The sequence below is a fragment of the Manis pentadactyla genome, chromosome 3 (assembly GCF_030020395.1).
Source record: "Manis pentadactyla isolate mManPen7 chromosome 3, mManPen7.hap1, whole genome shotgun sequence".
NCBI classification, from domain to species: Eukaryota; Metazoa; Chordata; class Mammalia; order Pholidota; family Manidae; genus Manis; species Manis pentadactyla.
Genome location: NC_080021.1, coordinates 148456413 through 148480378, shown reverse-complemented (window position 1 = coordinate 148480378; position 23966 = coordinate 148456413). Strand labels below are relative to the sequence as shown.

The 23966-nt window shown below is 42.7% G+C and overlaps 1 long non-coding RNA gene across 1 annotated transcript in view; it reads left to right on the top strand.

Annotated features, from left to right (window-relative positions):
- The window catches only part of LOC130682980 (uncharacterized), a 62090-nt gene extending 42620 nt beyond the window's left edge, over positions 1-19470 (top strand). The window contains exon 3 of the long non-coding RNA XR_008996500.1: positions 17193-19470. This is a non-coding gene — a long non-coding RNA (uncharacterized LOC130682980). The remainder of the gene's footprint in view (positions 1-17192) is intronic.
- Positions 19471-23966: the final 4496 nt, after the last annotated feature.

Sequence of the window (23966 nt, the reverse complement as noted above, 5' to 3'; positions counted from 1 at the left end):
AAGTCTTTGATCCATTTCGAATTTACTTTTGTGTATGGGGTTAGACAGTGATCCAGTTTCATTCTCTTACATGTAGCTGTCCAGTTTTGCCAGCACCATCTGTTGAAGAGACTGTCATTTCCCCATTGTATGTCCATGGCTCCTTTATCGAATATTAGTTGACCATATATGTTTGGGTTAATGTCTGGAGTCTCTATTCTGTTCCATTGGTCTGTGGCTCTGTTCTTGTGCCAGTACCAAATTGTCTTGATTACTGTGGCTTTGTAGTAGAGCTTGAAGTTGGGGAGTGAGATCCCCCCCACTTTATTCTTCCTTCTCAGGATTGCTTTAGCTATTCGGGGTCTTTGGTGTTTCCACATGAATTTTTGAACTATTTGTTCCAGTTCATTGAAGAAAGCTGTTGGTAATTTGATAGGGATTGCATCAAATCTGTATATTGCTTTGGGCAGGATGGCCATTTTGACGATATTAATTCTTCCTAGCCAAGAGCATGGGATGAGTTTCCATTTGTTAGTGACATCTTTAATTTCTCTTAAGAGCGTCTTATAGTTTTCGGAGTATAGGTCTTTCACTTCCTTGGTTAGGTTTATTCCTAGTTATTTTATTCTTTTTGATGCTTTTGTGAATGGAATTGTCTTCCTGACTTCTCTTTCTATTAGTTTATTGTTAGTGTATAGGAAAGCCACAGATTTCTGTGTGTTAATTTTGTATCCTGCAACTTTGCTGAATTCCGATATTAGCTCTAGTAGTTTCGGAGTGGAGTCTTTAAGGTTTTTTATGTACAATATCATGTCATCTGCAAATCGTGACAGTTTAACTTCTTCTTTACCAATCAGGATTCCTTGTATTTCTTTGTTTTGTCTAATTGCCATGGCTAGGACCTCCAGTACTATGTTGAATAACAGTGGGGAGAGTGGGCATCCCTGTCTTGTTACCGATCGCAGAGGAAAAGCTTTCAGCTTTTCGCTGTTCAGTATGATGTTGGCTGTGGGTTTATCATAGATGGCCTTTATTATGTTGAGGTAGTTGCCCTCTATACCCATTTTGTTGAGAGTTTTTATCATGAATGGATGTTGAATTTTATCGAATGCTTTTTCAGCATAGAAGGACTTTACATTTAATTGGTTTTCCTTCAAGTATTAACATCTTTATTTTTTAAAGGAACTACATGAGTTGGAAGAATTAGACTCGTTTCCATCCTTGGATGGAGCGGATGCCTTCTTCCTTCCTGTGCAGCAGCTACCAAAAATCACATCTGTGCCTTTCCACCGAAAGTTGTTAAAAACCCAGTTCTTTTTTCCTCACACTTTTAGATGTATAAATATATCTTTATGTGCTCAAACACAATCTCAATATGAATATGAGGAGGATAAATTCCTGTTAAAAAAACCACCAGGTTGTTACTGCCTAAAATTAGAAATGATATGTCAATAAAGCCTGGAACATGAATCTGATTATCTCCAGTTATGTGTACATGAGGGTTTTGCTGTGAATATGACAGCAAGGAGAACATTTAGTTGGCTAAAATTACCCCATGCCTTCCTGTGCATGTCCTGCTCCTTTTGCTAGAGACCAAGTGCTCATTAGTGAACAAAACAGACATGCTCCCTGTCTTCCTGGATCTTACTGTACACTGAGGAAGCAAATTATTCAATAGATATACTAACAAACACAGATGCATTTATATACTCCAGTCTACACACAGTGAATGAAAAGCCCAGAGTGTTCTAACAGAATAAAGGAGAGGATTTGTTTGGATGCGAGTGTGTGTGTGTGTGTGTGTGTGTGGGCACACACGCGCCCATGGGGGCATGTGTGTCAGGGAAGGCATTTGAGCTGAGACGAGCAGGAAAGTAAAGGGAATCAAGGGGGGGGAAGAGTGGGGGAAAGTGTCCTATGGAAAAGAGCAGCATGTATAAACGCTCTGAGTGCCTGACACCTTGCAGGAACTAAAACCCAAACCGGAAGAAAGCCAGTGTAGCTGCATTTTCCTGCACGAAGGAGGAGTGTTTTGTGAGTCTGTGCAGGCCTTTGTAGGCCGTGTTGGTATTTGGGTTTTACTCCGAGTACAATGAGAAACTACTGGAGCCAGAAGGAGACACAATCTAATTTAGTTTTTAAAGTTTCCTCCAACTTCTTTGTTGAGAATTAGCTGGAGTAGGGCAAAATAGTAGAGACAAGACAAAAGGCTCTTGTGCACGATAGTGGTGGCTTAGGCTATGACAGCAGTGAAGGTAAAGAAATAAACAGTTTGAATATGTATTGAGGGTGAAAATGTAAAGATTTGATATGGAGGGTGAGGGAGAGATGGGTATCAAGGCTGGGTCTCAGGCTTTTGCACAGTGCTTGGCAATAGTAGGTGCTCAAGCAACTTTGAAAAGTGAATGAATATTCACATTGTTACAAGTTGTCACTGTAACCTGTAAAAGCCAGAGACACTCAGGGATTTCCCTTGAGGTCACAGTTTAGTGTGTAGAGAAGGCAACGGTGTAGAACCCACTGGGAAACCATTCTAGATCTGTCAGGCCTTAGGCGAGGCAAACCTCTCTGAATCTGTTTTTATCCCGGGTAAATTGAAGAAAATCAAAAATCACAATGCTCTCTCTCCCTTCATGCCTTGGAAGAGTTGTGAGGAGCAAATGGGAGAATCATACTAGTGCTTTGGAACTGCCAGATATTTATACAAGTTTAAAGTGTTGTCATTATTAAGTGGAAAATTGTATCTGAAGGTGGAATAAGAAAAGAAGGAAAGTCAGGCACAACAAGAAGGGACACATGACTGGAAGCCGAGAGCTCATTGGCAGTGAATACAGCGGCTTGGATTTTATTGTCTGTCCTTTTAAATCCCAGTGTTTGAGAAAAGCCAAACCAATCAAAAGGATCATAAAGCATTTATAACATGTAGATTTTTAGGCCACATACATCTTTGGCAAATTTTCAAGTAAATGAATCCCACTCAATTGAGAGAGCAGATGTTATCTATATTATTTAATTTCTTAGATCTTTATGATTTTGGATATTACATCAACATTCCATACTTTTGTCATGCTTTATTTCATATCTGCCCCAATTTTCCTTTCTTATGGTAAATTATATGCTAATTTCTAAACTTAGCAGAATTCTTTTATAATGTTAATGATTCCTTTTTCTTATGCCCATTTAATATACTTAATTCTGAAATTCTCAATTCATCAGACAATTTAAGCAAAACTTATAAAATACCCATTGTAATCTGTCTCATTGCATTTACTGTAGATGATTTTATGGCTCCAAAGACATTAGTTCAGCCTTAGGTGCAAGGTTTAATAATGACATCATTTGACTCCAGGTTTCATGATGGATTTTTATGTGATGACCATCATACTTGTTTCTGGTCTGAAATATTGTAAAACTCAAGTAAGATGGACAAACCCCATCTTTACCTTATCTTTGGTTTCCAAGTGAGAAAGAAGTCACAGTGAATATAGCACTTTAATTAGCTGTCATTTTAATAATGGATCAAGGAAGTGTTTTATTTCATGCTATCTGAATTTAAACTCTTTAAAGAAAATGTCTATTTAGCACATATTACAATATGTTACGGGTATACTTAGGAATTCACCCATCCATTTACTTGATAAACTACTTAAAATGTGCCAGAATTATTTGAGGCGCTAGACATTAAAAAGAAAAGACAAACAATGACCCTTGACCATTTTTTATTTTCCTACTCATTTGTGTCTTTGACTTGGATTTCAGTTAGGTAAAAATTTGGTATGAAGATTCCTGATAGTCGAGAGACCTAGTGGGCCTTTAACAAATGCTTTGATGGTTTGCATGACTTGTGTTGTCACTAGGCACACACACACACACACACACACACACACACACACACACACACACACACATGCACACACACACACTCCACTTAAATTCACTTCCATGTTCTAAAAATAAAGATGCCACATAGTACCTTGTTGACATGCTTTATTAGTCAGGATACGGGTTTGGCTGCTTTAACAGAAAACATAATAACAGTGGTTTAAACCAGATAGAAGTCTCTTTCTTTCATATGTTAAAGTCCAGGTTGGCAGGGAGTCCAGAGGAAGGGCAGCCCTGGGCAAGGTTATTCAGGGACCCGGAGTCCTTTCTGTTTTGTGAGTCTAGCATGCCTCAGGGAATTGTCTTCATCAGTGTGGGCTGAAGATGTTTCTCCCTACCATCTGTCTGTGTCTGTGCCTAAGCCAGAGAGGGAAGGGCAGAGAGAAAGTGGATGACACAGTTTGTATCCAAGAACCTGACCTGGAAGTTGCACAGGTAACTTCTCACATCCCCTGGTACAGAACCGTGTCACCTGCCTACAAGTCACTGGGAGGCTGGGGAAGTTAGGCTTCAGCTGGGCAACCACGTGTCCAGCAAAATTAAGGAAAAAGAGTAGAATGGATACTGAGGAAAAACATGTCCTGCTCCTTCATCCCCCTACATAAAGTCTACATTTTCTAGGGAGATTTTGATGTAGTTATAGGAAAAGAAATTTAAATATGAAAAACTGCATAAAGTTTTAGAACACTCATGAGCCCCTTTTCCAAGATCTACAAATGTTTCATTTTACTTCTTGACTTCCTAAAGCATGAAAGTTCAAACTGCCTGAATAATCCAGTTCTCCTCTTTAGTATCAAGAACTAGTTGTGCGGGCATCTTTTTCCTCCTCGCTAGTTAGAGAGATGCCCACTGGGAGGAGAAGGGCTACTGCAGAAGCGGCCTATTAGTGACAAATTATACCATTTTACATTCTCATTGTAAAGTTGCCTCCCTAATTGGAACTTCTGGAGCTGGGGCTGAATATAACCACCTCACTTGCTGAATCCTCCTTGAAGCCATTCATTATTTCTTTCTGAGATCAACCCAGGCTTCTGGGGAGTCTTTAAAGTATTTATTTATTAAAGTATTTATTCATCCACTCAGTATTTATTGGCCAGCTGATGTGTACAAGGTACTGAGCTGGCTGTTGGAGGAGTGTGGGTGAAAGGGCAAAAAAGTGTACAATCAAGACAAGGGATCAACTCAATTAATTAATGCTAATGTGTGATGGGTGTTGAAGCTGTAGGGTGGGTGGCAATTCAGAAGCAGACCGAGTCTCATCTGGAGTGGAGATATGCTTCAGGAAGGAAATGACTGGCAGGATGTATAGGTTTCTTTTAAGGTAATGATAATAGAGGACTTTCTAGGAAGTGGGAATAACATGCAGAAAGTAGCAGAGAGAGGGAAATCTAGGGGTGATATTATCCAAGCTGAAATAATCCAAGTTAGAGATTCTTCTAACCTGAGAGACAGGTGGCAGCCCTCAGTGGCATGGGAGATACAGATGATGACCCTCTGGGGCAACTCTGTCAAGGTGAGCTGGGGCAAGCACTCTGAGGCTGTCACGTATCTCCAAGTTCCTACTACTTGTCCACTCTGCAAGCTCCACGCAACAGGGGCACCTAAGGCCAACTTCCATGTCCTCACAGGCCCTCTCGATGTCCCCACAGCCTTCCTCCCTTCTAGAATAGTTGGGCTCATATTTCCTTACATAAATGAAAAACATTCTATAATCTGGCTCTCAGGGTTGACTTACAGATATCAACATGGTCCAGCACTTCTTGAAATACAGAAGGTCCAGTCTGTCACATTTTTATTCTTATCTTTGCTGTTGAACTTGCAAATGGCAAATCTTCCTCTCCTGCAAAAGATAGGGGAACTTGTTTATCTGCCATGGTTTGGACAAGTCCTGGAAAAACAACAGACAGATGATTTAGGAAAGCAGGTTATCCAAAGAGTCACTTAAAAAACATATATAAAAGAAGAGTTTCATAACTTTTCAAGGTTCTCAAAAGTGAGACTCTCATCAGTTAGTTTCTCATATGCAGGAGAAACACCAAATTCTTAGAGTGTTCAACAGTTTTCAAAGTTAAATAAAAACATTTGAGTTTCCCTGCTGGATGTAGAGGATTCTGCACGACTCTTTCCAGAAACTGTACAAGAACCTGAAACAACATAGGCAAAACTTCAAAATAGTATTAAAATGTTAATTTCTCTCCAATATTTCTGTTTATAACATTTATAACATTTTCTGAACTCACTGAGTTGAAAAGAATGGTTTCAGCTTTGCCACAATAGGACAATGTACCTCTGACTAAACTGTAAGCATTTCAGTCTGGGAGAAGTGATTTGATTTTGATTTGCATTTAAATGAGCCTCCTTGCAGATGGAAGGCTTAAGAGCTGGAGCAGGAGAGGCAGATTCTTGCTGAGGAGGAATCCAAAACAGAGACAAGGGATTGGGGAGCCTACCAAGTAGCTGATTATTTCGGACCTGTCTGTCTCAAGGATGAATGCTAGTGGAAGCGGCATGTTCTGGCCTCCCAGGAAGGGAGAGAGGATGACTCAAGGTGGCATGGATAGCTCCACTGGTGTTCATGCAGTTTCAAGCTGAGACAGGAAGCTCCGAGAAATTTTGATGCAGGTCTCTACTCTAGGTGTGACATATGCATTCATCTAGGGAGTGGTAGCAGCTAAGCGCTTTTGATTTTATGGCCCAAGGACCTGTTTACCTATCATTGGCTCTCTTCTAAGTGTCTAAGGTTGAATATATAGATTGTTCATGGGACACTTTGGTGAGTAACAGACCCATGAGTTATAAATCAGCATTAATGTTCATACTAGAATCTTCTAACCTTTCCGACTCTTTTATTAAACCTTCCTACTCTTTCATTAAACTTTCCTTCAAACTTTTTCTGCCTTCCAGGATATTACTGTGTATTGGAAGAAGATCTCTTTTGTGTGTGCCAAAATGATATTTGGTGGACTATCCAGACAGACTCAGTTTGTCAGTTAGGCCAAAATGCTCCAATTCAATTAAATATCTGAAGTGGGGAAGAAAGGAAGGTGGATCTCAAGTTTCAGCTCACCTTGTTCTGAGCTGACTTCAGGTGCCCAAGGGAGGAGTTCAAGGCAACTGTCCTGATATAATGTGTTGGGTTTTAGAGCTTGTGCTGCTTTCTGATATGCCCATTTTGCAACACCTGTAAGCTGCTTTTGACAATGAAGATAAAACAGCAGAACCTGGGAGACTTAAAATGACCCGGGAGAAGACAGAAGATGCCTGTACTGGGTTGTAGTCACTCATCCTTTGTACTGATTTCTAGTGTTCAAGCTGCATGTCTTTGGGAAACCTACAGTATAGTTCTCTACAGCCATGCTCATTCATCCTAACTACATAAGACCTTCTTGAACTTCTGACACTGAGGTATTTAGGTGGGGGTGGCCCTTGGGGTAGGTTGCTCTTGCTTGTATCCACCGGAGAATGTCTTCCATTAATCCAGTGGAAGCAGCTCTGGGGAAATTACTGGGCTCACTTTTCATTATCGGCCACACACTATCAGTTGTGTAGAAAAACAAAGGCTATGGGATGAAGGAACAGAGTAATACAAAAGGAAAACATTTCCTTCATAGACATAGCCTGAGGAAATGCCATTCAACCTCCGTTAGGTAATGTGGGGACCAGGGAGCACATCAGTTTGGTGAAAGTGGCTAGAAATAACCCTCACTGTTAGAGCTACACACCCATTTTCTGAGCAGGAGTGCCTGTTATATCATTCTAGCATGTTTCCATTGACTAAAGGGCAGTGTGAACTTACTACCTCTTGGTCTCTGGCAATCTCTTGTCTTTTCTCTATATTTCTCTCCACAAAAGCACCTTCCCATGGCCACCACTGGAGCATCCTTCCCCTCTGGAGCGTATCTCTAGAGAGAGTTTAGGCTTTTATTATAGATGAGAAAACTTTTAAGTTGAAAAAGCAGCCTAAGTTTTTCACACTGAAAAACATCCCCAAGGTAATGACCAAAGGGCTGGTGACCTGCTTAGGAAGGGGGGTTGGGGGACAGCTCTGCATTTACAAGGACGCCAAACACATATAAGACACCTCCAGAAATTGTCTGTCATCTCAGTAAGTCAGTGAATTTCAATTCAACAAAAATGCATTTTGTACTTTCTATATACCAGCCAGACAAAGGGAGCATGGAGATTAAGGGCGTGTGGGCTTGGGTGAACAGGTTGTGCTAAAGATCAAAAGGTGGTCCATGCATAAGCAACAGCAAGTAGTGGTGGTGGGGTTTGTGGGAGTAACAATGAGTTAGGGACTAGCCAGGTCATAACGGCCTTTGAGAACCCAGAGTTTGGTTATGATATTGTAAGCAGCTGAAGCCATGAAGTATTTTCAATCAGAGACTTGATAAGATCACATCTGTGTTTTAAAGGAAGACCCTGGTCTCAGTGTGCAGGATGAATTGAGACCGAAGAAGGAGGCAATGGGTTCTAGTTATGAGGCTTTGCACCTGGGAGGTGATAGAACCACTCTCCCACCAACAAGCATTTCATTTGCAGGGCCTGGAGCAGTCCTATGAATGGAGAGCCCCTCTCCACTCCCAAGAGCCCACTCTGCCAAGGCCTGCCTGCTTTCCTTCCCATCTCCTGTACTCACAAGACTATAGCCACATGTCCAAGCTCCATCTCTCTTCCCCTCCCCATCCCACAAACAGCTAATTCTTGGTCATGGCTAGACTGGGGGAACATGGGCTACACTGTAAGTGCTTGGAAAGATGCTCACTTACAGGAGTATGTGCAAGCCCCCAGATGTATTCTGGGCTATTTGTTTGGGAATTCCAGGTCCCAGGTACCCAGAGCTGGACTTAGAATCAGGGGCAGGGGTTCCAGATGAGCAAAACCCTTGGCTCCATGGATCCTTTTTCTTGCCCTGCAGGTGTCCAGACTTTAGGGTCCTCTAAAGCACATGGCCCCTGGCAAGGACCCCATTTTTCTGGATTTAAGGGAGGTACTGGAGAAACTACAGAGTTTGTTTTTAGGAGCTATCACCCATTACCAATGTGTAGGGAAGCCACACAGAAAAATCACACGAGCATGCCTGAGTGGATTAGACCCAAAAAGTGATGCCTCTGGCCAAGGTCTGGATACCACCACATTAGTCTCTTGTTATAGAATGGCAGTAGTAGAGAGATAATAACAGAGATTACATGCTTTTCTCATACTTTAATTTCAGAACGATTCCAGGTACTTCCTTCTCTTTTAATTGGCCAAGGTGTTAGCAGACTGAATTTCCCCTTTATCTGTCCCTTGGGTAAAAAATGTAACAGAAGACCAGGAGTTCTTCTAGAATGCAGTTGACTCTGGTACCAACCCAATTTCACTGTGAGTGTTCACCACACTGTCCATGTCCTTACTCCAGGCCCCTCCCAGCAGCTCTTATTTCTTTTTACAGAACCATTGCTTTAAGTACCTATATAATTGTGTGTGTGTGTGTGTGTGTGTGTGTGTGTGTGTGTGTGTGTGTGTGTGGCAGTAAGGATGAGAAGGTAAAACAAAAAATTCTCTGAAGAAGGAAGTTTCCTCTTTATTCTCCTCTATTTGTCCAACAGAAATACAAAGCTGAGAATTAGGGGAGCTAATTTCTAGTGCTGAAACCCAATAACTACCCATCACATGGACCAGTCACTCAGCTTTTTTGTATCTTAGTTTCTTCTTTTACAAGATGGGGGTAGCACATTGAAATCAAAAATCAAATGTGAGGTAGACTTTGACAAGCAAAGAAAGCCAGGCCTCTGAGCATTGTTTGCATTTAGGATTTTCCACTCTGGTGGCCTGTTTTTCTCTACCTCCAGCAGCTGAGTTCAGGTGCTGGGGTTGGGGAGGGAGTGAGGAGCAGCAGAGTCCTGGATAGTGGAGCATCGTTTGTTTTCCAGGCCAGATGCTCCCTCTGGGGCCAGGGCATCCTTCTGTTTGTAGCCTCATACAACCAGATCATGAGACGCTCTCAAGTTGGAGTAGATTCTGGGAAGTCTTTGAATCCTTTTTATTTTTCTTCCCGTCAACAAATCAGTTCTTCATGCAGATGTATCCTTACCTCCTGGCTGCAATCCTACTGTTTACCCCTGTGACTATCACCCCAGGATGGATCTGTTGACATGATGCATGTTCTCTTGCACAAGTGGCCTTCTGCCTCATCTTGGGATTCCTGCAGCAACTTGTTACAGAGGGTCTGGACTTCTGCACAGTGTCTAGAGGTGGCAGATCGGTACTCAGGATCCTCCCCAGAGGGTACTGTGGGACCTAGTACAGAGGAAGTTAACTCGTTCCACAGCAATCTTAAGAAAAAAAAATGTTTCTAAATTTTTTTCTTCCAACTCAGTATGACCCTCCTATTTTAGAAGCTAGGAAACCAAGCCATTCTTGACTCCTTTGCAAGCATCAGAATATGGAGTGAAAAGGAAGCTGAGAATTCAAGTTCTGGCTTCACAAGTTGCTATTTGATACTGAGTTTTTTCAACCTGTTTGCACTTTAGTTCTCTTATCAGCAAAATAAGTTTAATAATCTTGTTATGGTACCAGGAGGAACTACACTTACCATGGCATGCATCTAGTAATGTGTATAATTATCAGGTTTCTATGTTGTTCATCTGAAACCAATATAATATTGTATATCAACTTTGTTCCAATAAAACTGTTTTAAAAATAAAGTACATCTTACAAGGTTATGGTGAGGCTTCAAATAAATGGTGTAGATGTACATGAAAGCACAGTCATCTACTGAATGCCCAGCACATTTCAATATGGATGTTGATTTTCAGTTTTCATTTCCTACTTACTCATTTGCACAAAATTTATGGAGCAAGAACTAATAACACATATTGGAGAGTAACTATTTGAGAGTAACCATGCTTACACATTTGAGGCTTTGGTTTCGGGGATTAATGGGGAAAGCTGCCTGATCTTAGGGAGGAAAGAAACAGTGAATCCCAGAAAAGGAAAGGAGATAGTAGCTCTGATCCCACAAGGAGCTCTCTTTAGGCTGAAGTTTGAACCAGTCTGACGGTGCTAGGAATAGGGGCTGGCTGTGCAGGGAAAAGCTTAGCACTCGAGCTATGATTCTGGGAACACACAGCATTCTGGATCAAAAGTGGTTTTGAAGGTGCAGGATCATTTCCGTATGAAGATCCAGTGTGATCTCAATAGGGACTCAGCTCAGCAGCAGGCCAGGGTGACAATACAGGCCCAGCACCACGTCCTGGTGCAAAGCAGAGTTGGTTATGGGTCCATCAGATTCCAGGGACATTTTCCTTCAGAGGAGGAGGTCAGAATCACCTCACCTATCTCCTAGGGCTTTGGGAGGTTTTAAAGAGGGTGACAGAAGGAGAAAGGCAGATATTCTACTAATTGGGCGTCGGGGTCTCAAGACAGATTTCTTTAGGGAAAACAGAAAAGGTGTGTGATACTAATTGTACTTTAAAAGTGTGCAGCCTCTCGTTTCAGTCATGTGGATTTGTGTGAGTGTTTGCTTCTTTCTCCCTTTTGCCCCATATTTCAGGTTACATTGTTCCGTTTTGTTTTGTTTTTGGTCTGTGTTCTTCTTATTTTCCGGAAGAAAAAAATATTTTTCTGGCCTGTCTGGCAGTCAGATCAGATGAGGGAAGCAGGACATGTTATTACTGTCAGTTTTTCTTGCCCTGCACCAGTGCTGGTCGTGGGTTATGACCTGTACCCTCAACTTTTGCTGGGAAATTACCTTTGTGGACAGATGAGCAGCTGGGTCTTGCCGCTCTCCCTCCTGTGTCTCAAGGCCAATACGCTTGGAGGAAATTCTTTTGTGCTTCACGGGGAAGGAAACAATATTGTATTGTTAACATACTTTTTTCTATTAAGTTGCAAATTGCACTATCTTCTTGGGCATATTTGCAGGGCTATCATTAAAAATATTGAGTCTCCTAGGAAAGATATATCTGAAACACAAATAAGTAGGGTTATTTTGTGAATAAATTATTAGGCTACAAATAATGTTGGCTGGCAACAGGAGGGAGAATGTCTCCCCACCAATAAAATACCAGTTGCAAGTGTGGCAAGACAGGGGTAGTCTGCTGCTGAGGGGCATCATGAATGATGCTATTTTGCAGTTGTTTCTGAAAAGTAAGCATTTTCAAATCAGTGATACAGTGTTTGGTCCCAGGAGCACAGTAAGAACTTCTAAAGATAGTCTCCCTTTCCAAGTGCAATTTTTTCAAAGAGGAACGTTGTGTCCTGTGTGCTAGGCTGGCCCAGTCATGCCGTTTGGGAAAAGCACAGACTCGATGTTGACTCAGAAAGGTCAGGGATGCTGCCCTAACTTGTTACATGAGTTTGGTTAAGTCACAGAAACTTTGTTTCTTTTTGTTGTTGTTTTAGTTTGTGTAATTTTGACCTCTGGGTAGCCCAAGGTTTTTTTAGAACTCCACAAAATCCGTCCCATTGATGGGAGACAGAAAACAGTCTTTTGGAGCTTCTGCAGGTTATCAAGTGGGCCTCTGAGTCTTAAAGTTTGGGTGCTTCTGTTTTCCTCTTCTTTCCATTTGTTTGGGGCTAGTTGTAAAGAGGTCTTGCAAACCCATGTTCTTAGCCTCCTTGGACACTGTTAGCAGGGCAGGGAGAGAACCATTGTCCTCTATGCCCATCTTCATCTAGCCCAGTGGTCCTCAAACATGAGTGTGGGTCATAGTCCCCTAGAAGGCTTGTTAAAACACAGATTACTGGTCCCAAGTTTTGATCCAGGAGTTCTGGGTGGGGCCTAGAATTTGCATTTATAACTAGTTTCCTGGTGATACTGTTGCTGGTCTGGGGCCCCCACTATGAGAACCACTGCTCCAGTCCATTTGCACACAGCATCCTGAGTAATCTTTAGGCATATAAATGAGATCATGTCATTTTCTTTCTTAAAACGCTTTGAGTGTCTTCCCACTGTACTTAAAACCCAGTCAGATGCTTTCCCGTGCCTGCAAGGCCTTGTGTCCTTGCCCACTGCTGACTTCCAGTTAGTCATCTCCTGCCCCTTCCTCTTTTTTCACAGGACTCAGGCCCTCTGGCTTGGCCCAGGCTGCGCTTGGGAGGTAGGGCTCTTTGTTCCCCTTTGAGGCCTCAAGCTCTTCATTCCTCTTCTATTGCCTGGATGCTTCCTTCTTCATCTTCAGGTCATGGGTCCAAAGGCCTCTCTTTCAGAAGCTTTAACCGACAGGACCACCGTGTGTCCCCCAGGTCACTGCAGCCACTCCCTGTCTGCTGCCTTATTCCTCTATAGGCACCAACTGAAATGAAAAGATGAACCCACCTTTATTCCATTATGAATGTTTATTATCTACCTCTTCCCTGTCTTGTGCACAGCTGTATCCCCTGTGCCCATAAGAGGTGTTGACACATTGTAGGTGCCGGGTTAATTTCTGTAGTGCCAAGCAGTGGACTTAAACAAGGGCTCTGATCACACTCCCTAAACAGGGCAGGCTTTGACCTATGTGGCTTCTGTGCTGGGTGTCAATTAATGAAAATAAGCTAATCCTTTCAAATGTTTAAGCCCACTGGAAGTAGAACCAGCCCAGAGAGGGTAGGCGAGATGGTGAGATCTTTGAATCCATGATGATGCTGGCGCTGTTTGCACCACACAAAAGTCTATCAACCCAAAGCGGGAAGGCTTGGAGCAGCAAAATTATCTCCTTTCCTAGTTTCCCAGGGTTGATCCTATAACTGTGATGCATCTTGGAAATCATGGTTTTTAGGAGGGGTATACTGTAAGGTCAGTGACAATGCTCAGTTCTCTTTGATGGCTGTTGGAGAAGAAAGATTCCATCCCACTGGGCTGCCTGCCTTGCTCCTGGGCAAGGGAGAAGGCCAGCCTTCATGGTTATGTCTGTCCCGGAGCAGGACCCAAACTGGGGCCTCAGCACTTCACTCCAGGCAAGGGGACTGTGTGAGAATTCAAAGTGGGCACAAGGCCCTGTGATTTTGCTTTGACTTTCAACAGGTTTTGATATATCTGTTTGAGTACCCTTTGGTAATACTTCAAAAATGAAGATTTTTCAGTGTTCTTGGGTCCTGTACAAAAAGCAATGAAGCAGAAAAGTGATTCTCCCATCAGGCAACCAGAGTTCTCCAGGACTTCCACTCCGATGCCTTCCCCTCCAGCAGCACTATTTGATGTTACAAAGAGTGTGTGGCCTGGGGTAGAAAAAGTGACTTTGTGACAGTTGTTAATATCAGTCTCTCACGTCAGAGAAACCGCTGAAGAACAATCCTATTTTTCCAGCTCTCAGCTCACTTTGGACGAGACGAGTCTCATCTAGGCCTGACCCAGGGAGAGCACAGACCTGAATATGGGAGCGAGTGAGTGAATTCAGCTCATTCTATAAATGGGCCTATTTCTGGGAAAAGGCCACTTTTCTAGGTGATGGCCCTTTCAAAATTCAGTTCGAGTTCTAATTTTATCTATAAAAGCCATAGACACCCTTGTGCAGCTCCAGGGTCCCTGCTCAGATAGATCAGGGTGACAGTGCTTCCAGGTTTGCCTGTAACCTGGGGATGGTTAGGCTGCTGTGTCACCTTGACTGGGCTGGGGGATGCCCAGAGAGCTGGTAGCATATTATTTTTGGATGTGCTGATAAGGGTGTGTCTGGAATTAGCATTTGAATTAGCAGACTGAATAAACTTCAGCCTCACCAAAGCAGGTGGACATCATCTATTATTCCACTGAGGGTCTGAGTAGAACAAAAAGGGAGAAGAAGGGTGAATTCTCTCTCTCTGCTTCCACTGAGACGTCCATCTTCTGGACGGCAGCCGTGGGCACTCCTGCTTCTCCTGCTTTCTTTCTGAGACTGGGACTTACACCATCGTTCGCTCCGCCAGTCTCAGGCTTTCAGACTTGGACTGAATTACACCACTGCTCACCTCGTTCTCCAGCTTGCAAATGGCAGATCCCAGGACTTTTTCAGCCTCTAATACCACATGAACCAATTCCTATAATAAATCTCCTCATATATATCTATATATATAGCCTATTGGTTCTGTTTCTCTGGAGAATCTTGACGAATACATCCCAGCATAATTTTTCATAGTGTCCCTTTGCACTCTCTTTAGTCCCAGGATAATTATTAATGCCTCTTTTCTCTCTCAAAAGTGTTTCTGTTTGGACACTAGGCAATATTGCCATAATGTGGATTATACATACTCATCCCTCTCATAAGAGTTTCTAGCTAGACCTTCATCTGGAAGTCTCTAGAGAAGTGTGTCCAGTAGAACTTTCTGCAATGATGGAAATGCTCTAAACCTGTGCTGTCTAATACTGTATCCACTAGCTGCATGGGGCTACTAAGCAATGTTGAAATGTGGCTAGTGTGACAGAGGAACAGAATTTAAAATTTAATTTAAAAATTTTAATGGGATTCATTCATTTCACTTTAAATATAATGGCTGCATGTGACTAGTGGCTACTATATGGGACAGCACAGCTCTGGAGGCTCCGTGTTTAAGCCTCCAGAGTTATTTCTTTGTCCCAGACCTTCCTGGCTTTTCTCCTCCACCGGGCCACTTAGCTCCCTGCAAGACTAGTAGCAGCATGGATCATCTTTCTGGTAGTCCCTGGAGAGAAGCACACAGAGCCCCCCATTCTAAGGATTTCAGCACTGATCACAGAGGGCAAAACAGAGGGCATAGGACAAGTGCCAACTATGGAGGAGTTATAATCATGGAAAGGGGCCGCAAGGGGGAGGGGGAAGGGGCTAAGAGGGAAAAGAGACCATGCAACCCACGCAGTGCTCCCGACTGTGCACCAGGGCCAGGCTGTGGGAGTTAGAAGGATCTACGAGAAACAGTGTCTTGCTGCTTCCAACCCAGCAAGGGTGACGCCACACACTTTCAAAGGAGCTCGCAGCTGGACGTTTGGGATGCCATGTTGTGGTTTAATAAAAAAGAAAAGGAAGATTTAGTTTACTCTGAAATTATAAATAACAACCCTATTACCCATTTAATAAGTTAAGGAACTTGAAATTCTTTTAGAAAATAGTTTGGGCTTATACATCTGAATAGGAGTCATTTTGGCAATGAGTAACACACACAAGTTGAAAGATGAGGCGGACCAGGACTCTGACCTCTTTTATTTCTTACACTCCCCTCTCTGCTAAGCAGACCTTTTGGTGAACAGGATTTAAATATTCAGAAAAGAATAGAGCTAGTAGTCTGGGTGCTTAGTTTCTTCTTCCTCTGCGCAATGTGAAGGCAATCATTAATGACGGCCAAGCTTTATTTGAGCACAGCCCAAAGAAATGCCAACCAGACGGACAACAGAGAATATGGATCCAAGAGGAATCTGATGTTGGGTGTCCACGACTCCCAATCTCTGCACCTCCTCTCCTTTGGTAAACTCCTTCTGCAGGAATCACTGTTGTATCTCCCCTCACTCCCCAACCTCTGATACAGAAAAAAAGGTCAGGGGCCAAGAAGGGCTAAGAGTGTGTAGGGAGAGTGGAGTACAGAAATACTCATCTGGCCGGTGAAGAAATGGAACTGGGAGTTTTATTATTTCAGTCTGTGTGGGTTGAGCTGAGGAGGGAGAGCCTGCTGAGGTTTGGGGAAACTTGTTGGCCAATGTGTGATCCATACAAGTGAGACTGGGAGAGGGGACACAAACCAGCTGTCATTTCACCATCATTTTGATTCCTTTTAGCAAACCAGATTTGCTAAATTGAGGTGGGGGAGAGGAAAACGTGGTACAGTTGTTGCTACCTGAAAGTTTTACTTTTAAAAAAGATTTTGGATAAAACTCCTAAGAGAACTGGATGAATGGATAAAGAGACTGTGGCATATGCATACAATGGACTATTATCCAGCCTTAGAAAGGAAGGAAACCCCGACACATGTGACAACATGGATGAATCTTATGCTAAGTGAAATCAGCCAGTACAAAAAGGTGAATACTGTATGATTCCACTTACATGAGGTCTCTAGAGTAGTCAGATTCCCAGAGACAGAAAGGAGAGTGGAGGTGGTCATGGGCTGAGGGCAGTAAGAATGAGGAGGTACTGTTTAGTGGCTATAGAATTTCAGCTTTTTAAGATGAAGTCCTGGAGCTTGGTTGCACATCAGTGTGTGGACATAACGGTACTTAACTATGCACTTAGAAATGGCTAAGATGGTAGGTTTCAGGTTATGAGTTTTTTACCACAATTCAAAAGCTTGCTAAGAGAGATGGTAGTTCTGAAGTTTTTTTGGCTTCTTCTTGAAATTTAGTTGGTTCAGGTAAAAAAGGATTTTTTAAATGAATAGACAAAACAGTGAGCTGGGTACTGTAACTGCTTTTTCTTTCCCCAAAGATCTTGCTATGGAAAGATCCCCTGCAACTTTGGAGAAGAAAGAAGACATTTCCTGTGTACTTGTTATTTGCTTGTCACTGTGCCTGACTCCTTCACAAGTGTTCTCTCATTTGCTATCTATATAACTGCTTAACTCAGTTTATAAATAAGTAAAGCTGAAGGTCAAGGGAGGTTCAGTTATTTGCCTGAAGTTACACAAGTGGTGATGCTCACATGTTTGACATTTATTGAGCACTTACTATGTGCCAGGTATCACCACAAGGATTTTCCATGTTTTCATTCAATTAAGTGACAGAGGCTGCTCTCAAATCTGATCACTTGATCTCTGACTGCCACCCGCCATTTGTAGATGATGTGACTGAGACTTGAGTTGGTGACATGCCCAAGGTCATAAAGCCACTTACCACCAGAGCTAGGCTAGGACCAGGGACCCTATCACTGCAATTTCCATTTAATAACTTTTTTGCTATCCTGACCTTAAGAAAAGAAGCACAATCATACTTAACTGGGAAATCAACTTTTTAAAAAATGGGAATAGCAACTTCAAAGGAGAGACATTTAGTGAACTCTGAATCTGTTTCATGATGTGATAACTACCAGAGCCATCGAGGCCAAGCATATAAAGGAACAAACTGATCACCTTCCTGGATGTAATTTCAGCTCTCAAATGGTGTTTGCCACATGTCTTTGTAAATACACTGGTCTTAATTTTGTGGGTAATGAAGTGATAACCATATGGGTGAATCATATATTATTCTTATTTGCATGACAAGGCATTTTTTTATGGCTACCATGGGCATGTCTGACTGTGGGGAGCCACCATATCACAAGAGAATAATAAAGCTGAGGCATGAAGTCCTTGTCTGGGATGAGCTGGAAACATTTTTCTGGTCTGTCTCATGATTAATTATTTTCAGTTTTGAGTAGATGCCCTGGACTCTGGGACCAAGGCCATGCCTCAGGTTGAGCTATGCTACTCGCCCAGTCTGCCTTTCCTTGCTCCATTCTCGCTTCTCCTAGGTTCAGGGTGGTAACACCGGGCTTTCATTTTATCATGCCTTCCTGATATCAGAGCTAAACATAGCACCTACAGAAACCTCAACACTTTTCTTCCAGTTTCCTGCTGGAGTCAAGAAGAATTCAGATTTAGAGTCAATCCATGATATGCCACCAAAGAATTAAACAGAGGAATTGGTAACATGAAGATAAAGATGTCTCTTTCCTCCCTTAGGTTTAACTTTGTTTAAGTGATCATAAAAGGGGAACTTACTGTGAGCACCTCACTGCCATTATATCCAGACACTCAACTGCTTTTACAACCAGCTTGCAAAATGAATTAAACCAGTATTATGTATTGGCTTCCAGCATGAAAAAATGAATCTGTCTGTTTCTAAGGTGGTTATTGCAGTGTTTTGGAAGGGGTGTCACTCCGAAATATCTTTTCTGTGCTTTGAAGCATATTATTGTCCTTCTTTCAGAGAAATCAAACATGCATGTTTTTGATTCGATACACATATGCACACACACATTCACACACAAAACATGTTTTATTAGTTAGCCCCTCTTCTCTCCCCCAGCACACTAAGGGGACATATGGGCAGTAAAATGTCATCCACACAATTCAGCAACATTCACTATGGGCTTCTATCAATATTTACTACCAATGGGCCCCGGGGCTTCTTGCAAGACTACTCTGGCCTCTATTCAAAATCTTTGCCTTCTGACTCTGATTCCAACACTATTCAATTTCCTTACCGTGGAAAAAGATTTCCACGAAATTTCCCCTCCATAAACCTGGAATTGTAATAAATAAATGTTTCCTTTTCACCACCTCCGACCCCAAGGACCTTCTGGTATCTGGGAGGAGTTGGTAGTAATTCATGAGAGACCTTGTCCTAGGATTATCTCTCATAGGTGTGCTGAAGTTCAGGTCATTTGGTTTTTCTGCTCTATTTGAGAATTTATTCCCTTGGATCAAAGCCTGGATTTGACCTCTCAGAGGTTTACATTTCTATCCTTTGACATAGCGCCTGGATTGGAAACATTCTATCTCTGCATTTTGTCAAAAATCAATTACTACTTTTTTTGTAGTCAGTTTTGATAGTGTTCATCCTATGTTTCATTTAAGTTTATGTCACCTCTATGACCAGGGCAATCTCTGAAGTAAGACCAGATATTTGCTCTTCTAATTTCTGCCCCTGCATTGGTGGTAGGGGTGGGCAGTTAAAAAGAGACAAAATGACTGACCCCCCCTCCCCAAAGTCCTTCTTATGACCAAAGAACAATTGTTGAAAATAAAGTAATTCCTTCCCAAAGTGATATGTGGTTGCCTTGATCTCTTCTCTAGTTGTCTTTTTCTTTTGAAGAAGGGCAAACCATGGGGACATTTGAGCTTCCAGAGGACCTGAGCATAGTAGAAGATGCACAGCCAGAAGAGCAGTTTAGGACTGCAGTTCAGGACTGAAGGGTTCCTCAGGAGCAAACTGAACCAATGGGTTCCCAGTGGGTTGAAGCCAATGTTCTCGTAGTCTGTGACAAAATTTTCTTGCTGGCTCCCTTGCTTCAGGTCTTGCCCGTGGGCTTTGAATAATATAAATGGAATCACAATGATTCTCCTGCTTAAAATCTTGCATGGCCTCCATCACCGTAGGTCAGAGCACTGAATTCTTAACTACAACTGGAAAGGCCTTGTGTTGTCATGTCCCTTCTAATTCTGTCATTTCACTCTCCCCTTTTCCCACTACTCTCCAGTCACTTTAACTTACTGTAATTTCTTTGAGTTTGCCAACCTCTTTCCTGCCAGATCTTCAGGCATGTTGTTTTCCTTGCCTGGAAAGCTGTTTGTTTGACTCCTAGTAATGTTTCATGTTTTAGCTTAAATGTCACTTTCTCAGAAAGGCCTTTCCTGTTAGTCTATTTCAGAGTATTTGTTCTTTTCATGGTACTTACCATAATTTGTAATTATATGTTTATTTGGATTTAGGACTAGTATCTTTCTTAATCACTGGATTGTAAGACTTGTAAAAATAGGAAAGATAGTTGTTCCATTTACCTTGGAAGTACTCAAATAGTAGGTACTCACATCAGGTGTTTGTGTGGATCTTGAGGTCAAAAATAAGATAAGCGGTCCAGACTTATGTCACATATCTTATGGGACCAAGAAATGGGATAAAACCAGGCAAGTTGTCAAACACCAGGATAGCCAGTTCTTCAGGAGCAAGCTTATATAGGAAAAGACCTGGCACATAGGGCAGGACTAGGAAATCTGTGTGTTCTAAATGCAGAAGAGGAACCCAGATAAACATTCAGGAAAGCTGGGGTAGTGCCAGGCAGGTCAGAACCTGAGCAGAACGGTAGGTAGTGAACACACAGCACCAGTGACAAGGAGACCAAAAAACAGAAGCAGAGTCATGACTCAACAGAGAAGATTCTTAGATGGGAGCATTTGGATTTCACTGCAGTGATTCAACTTGGGGCCTTGCTGAGGGTCTCCTAGGACAGGCCTGGTGGGCCCCAACATGCCTTTTTGCTCTTTAGTCTACATGCACCATCTGCATGTGGGAACTGTATGCACGCCTCATCCTGGCTAGCCCAGGCTATGCAAACAGTGTGTGACAACTTTTGGTATTCATCATACAGTTTGCAGTTATGACAGCTCCCTTCTATTCCCAAAGGCATTAGATGGGTGATAGAACATTCTGATCTATTTTAAATGAGTTGTATCAGATTAAAAGATCCTGGGGCTAAAAAGCCCACACAAGTAACAAAGAGGAAAAAAAAACCCATTCCAGGTGGCTTTGACAAAGTGATTTTTGGTTTCATAAGGGCTCTCCAGCCTTATCAGGGAAGAGAGAGGCTGAGAGGGAGGCCTGGCGCCTTACTGGGCTCATGAAACAGGGCTGTTTCAGTAGGACCTTCTAGACTGTTTTCAAATTATTCACCTTTCTTGGATAAACTTACCAGCTTTGAATGAAGGTTTACTATCATCATTATTGATCAACCTCTTTTTCTCAAGGCCTTTCTTTCCTCCACTGTGCCTCAAGCTTGAAAAGACACAAAAACTAAGAAAAGATCAGTTGGGTTTTACCCCCACTTGCCCTTCTAATACAGTGCATTCTTCAGTTTTGTGAGGAGAAGGAAAGCTTGTCTGAGCTAACTGGCCCAGTAAGGCGGATTCCACCTCCTGCAGCCCTGCCTTCGGCCTGTGCGGACACTTCCCATGTGTGACATATCCTGTGGGTGCATCCACAGGAAAAGGCAGTAAGCAGTGAGGTACAAACTAGGATGGATTTTCCCAGGAGTCTGTTGTTATGGGTGATCCACCACCACAGCAAAACCAGAGGCGGGCGGTGGGTGGGAAAAGCAGGTGTTAACCTCTGGCCCTGAGTTGAGGGGGACACCCAGGACAGCCCGAGTCAGATCCCCCATAGCATAATAAACACCCGTGGAGCCAGAGCTGCTCCTACTGAGGGCTTCACACTGGCAGCAGGTAAGGCCTGAAGGCTCAGCACACTGGCCCTGGGAAAGCAGACCTGAGGTGGGTGGTGGGATCGCCGCATATGTCAAAAAAAGCTACAAGTGCTTAAACAGAAGGTAGTGACGCCTGTCTGAGTTGTAGTTGGCAGGGCACGTGGAAGAATATGACAGGTTCTCAGTTTAGCTGCTCAATGCACCAGGAAGGAAGGGACACAGTGATTACTTCTTGAAATAGTACATGTTATTTATTTGCTGCAGATTCATCAGGATATTGCATTGTGCAGTTATAGAATGCTTCTTAATGAAAAGCCTCATGAACAGATGGATGCCCTCTTGTTTTATAATTTAATACATGGCTCTTCAGTGAACACAGATTTAGCAAATGATTTTTGTCTTTAGGGACAGAGCTAGAACCTTTTATTTACAGGTGTATCTCTATACCCAGGTACTTGTACATTTTTTCTTTTTCTTGCTCATTTTCTTCCTTCCCTCCCTCTGCTTCCCAGCTGCTTCTGAAAACAGCCCAGGAATGGAGACCTCTCTTGGTTCTTCTTAGGGATGGAACAGTCATATCCAGTCAGCAGTTCAACTCATCAGGAGAAAATGACAGACGGGGAGTAAACAAGAAAAGAACCAGGAGCCTCTTTCAAAGTTCTTTTAAAGAGCGGGCACATCTTCCTCCTCCCCCTTATGGAGAGAGCTCCCTCACACACGCCTTCTGATGCCTCCGAGCTATTCCTTCCCCACAGCTTGTCGGGGTGCTCCAAAGGGAATTTGCAGCATCTTCTCACCCAAGCGTAATTTTTATTTAAAACAAAGATCCCCCAACTATAAACTGACAGCTGCGCACAGTGCGCAGAACTACTGGGAAATTATCATCCTTGCCGGCTTGGCTGGCCCAGCCTTGCCTGTTGGAGCCGAGGCTGAGGTTTATAACCCAAGCTTTGTTGGCTGAGCAGAGTGAGAGGAAATTTCTCCACCAAGAGCTCCTCATGGAAAACATTGTTTCTGTAACAGCCTGAGGTCAAACTCTGAAACTAGCTTGCAAGAATTCCACTGGCAGTGTTCAACTGTCTGAGGTTATAAAAGGAGAAAGGAATCCCTTTCCTCCTCTGTCCCCTCCACGATTCAGGGGGCCTAGATTCTGAAGAATTCTGTCCACCTCAGCCATTTTTTGAGGTGTTCATAGAAGCAGACAGTATGAATTGCAGCTGAGGTTGTCTTCATGGTTAAAAAACTCTTACGCCTGCAGAAGCACTGTTTTGTGTTTTTTTTTCCCCTAAATTTTCAGAAATACCTATCAGACAGGAAAAGATAAGAGATTGAAGGTATAGAGGAGATATGCTTAGAAAATAATAGAGCACCACAGGTTGTTTTCCAGAGGTAGTTATTTACAATGAAATAGTTCCCCTAGGACATTCTTAGAACAGTATGCTGTAAGATCCTTGGACCACAGTCACAGGCATTATTCAGTCATGAGGGGGACTTGTGAAGCCAGCTGTTTTCAGATCTTATTTTAAAAAGTGGAGAAGAAACAACTCTTAGCAAGTTTGGGACTGAGAAAATCCAAATGTAAGGAACTGGCGTAGGGGACACATACCTGGGAATGAATGTAGGTTAAGCACCAAAGGAAACATCTCTGACTCAGCAAATCTCACGTTGTGTTTCCTTCTGAGGTTTCTACCTTCTAACATCCTCATCTAGAGGATGAGTGAAGAAGGCCCTGCTCATTAGGGGTGTCTGGGGCTCCTGCGCACACTACCCTTGGTGCTGGCTTTAGTATCTGCCTCCAGAGCAGATCGATACCAGACGGCTGAGGTCTTCCTAGTGGCGGAGAACAGAGCCATGCCTTCTTTGGAGCTCCTAGGACACCAGCTGGTGCTCAGTGGGTGCTCAACTGATACCTGCTGAATGAAAATGTGAGGGGAATGAGGGGGGCCTTGGGGATAAAGCTCTGAAAACCATTTGACTTACTGACTTGATTTTACTGAATAATGGCTTTGAGGAATTGAGGAAGTGGGAAGAGACTTCAAAATATTTCACTATTTCTTAAAAGCTTCATTCAGCTTCCATTTATATTTTGGACTTACCCAGTAAAATGATCTTTGGAGTTTAATGTGGGAATTATTTGGTTTTTAGTATTCACTACTGTCCTTCATCTGTCCTCTCACATACAGCCGTTGCCCTCCTCCATGAGCCTCAAATTTGGAGGAAAGAGTGGGTTCTTAGAATGAAGTGACCAGAGGTGAATGTTTGAGATGTCCCTTTGGGAGGGCTCCCTAAATAGCTGTTATCTTG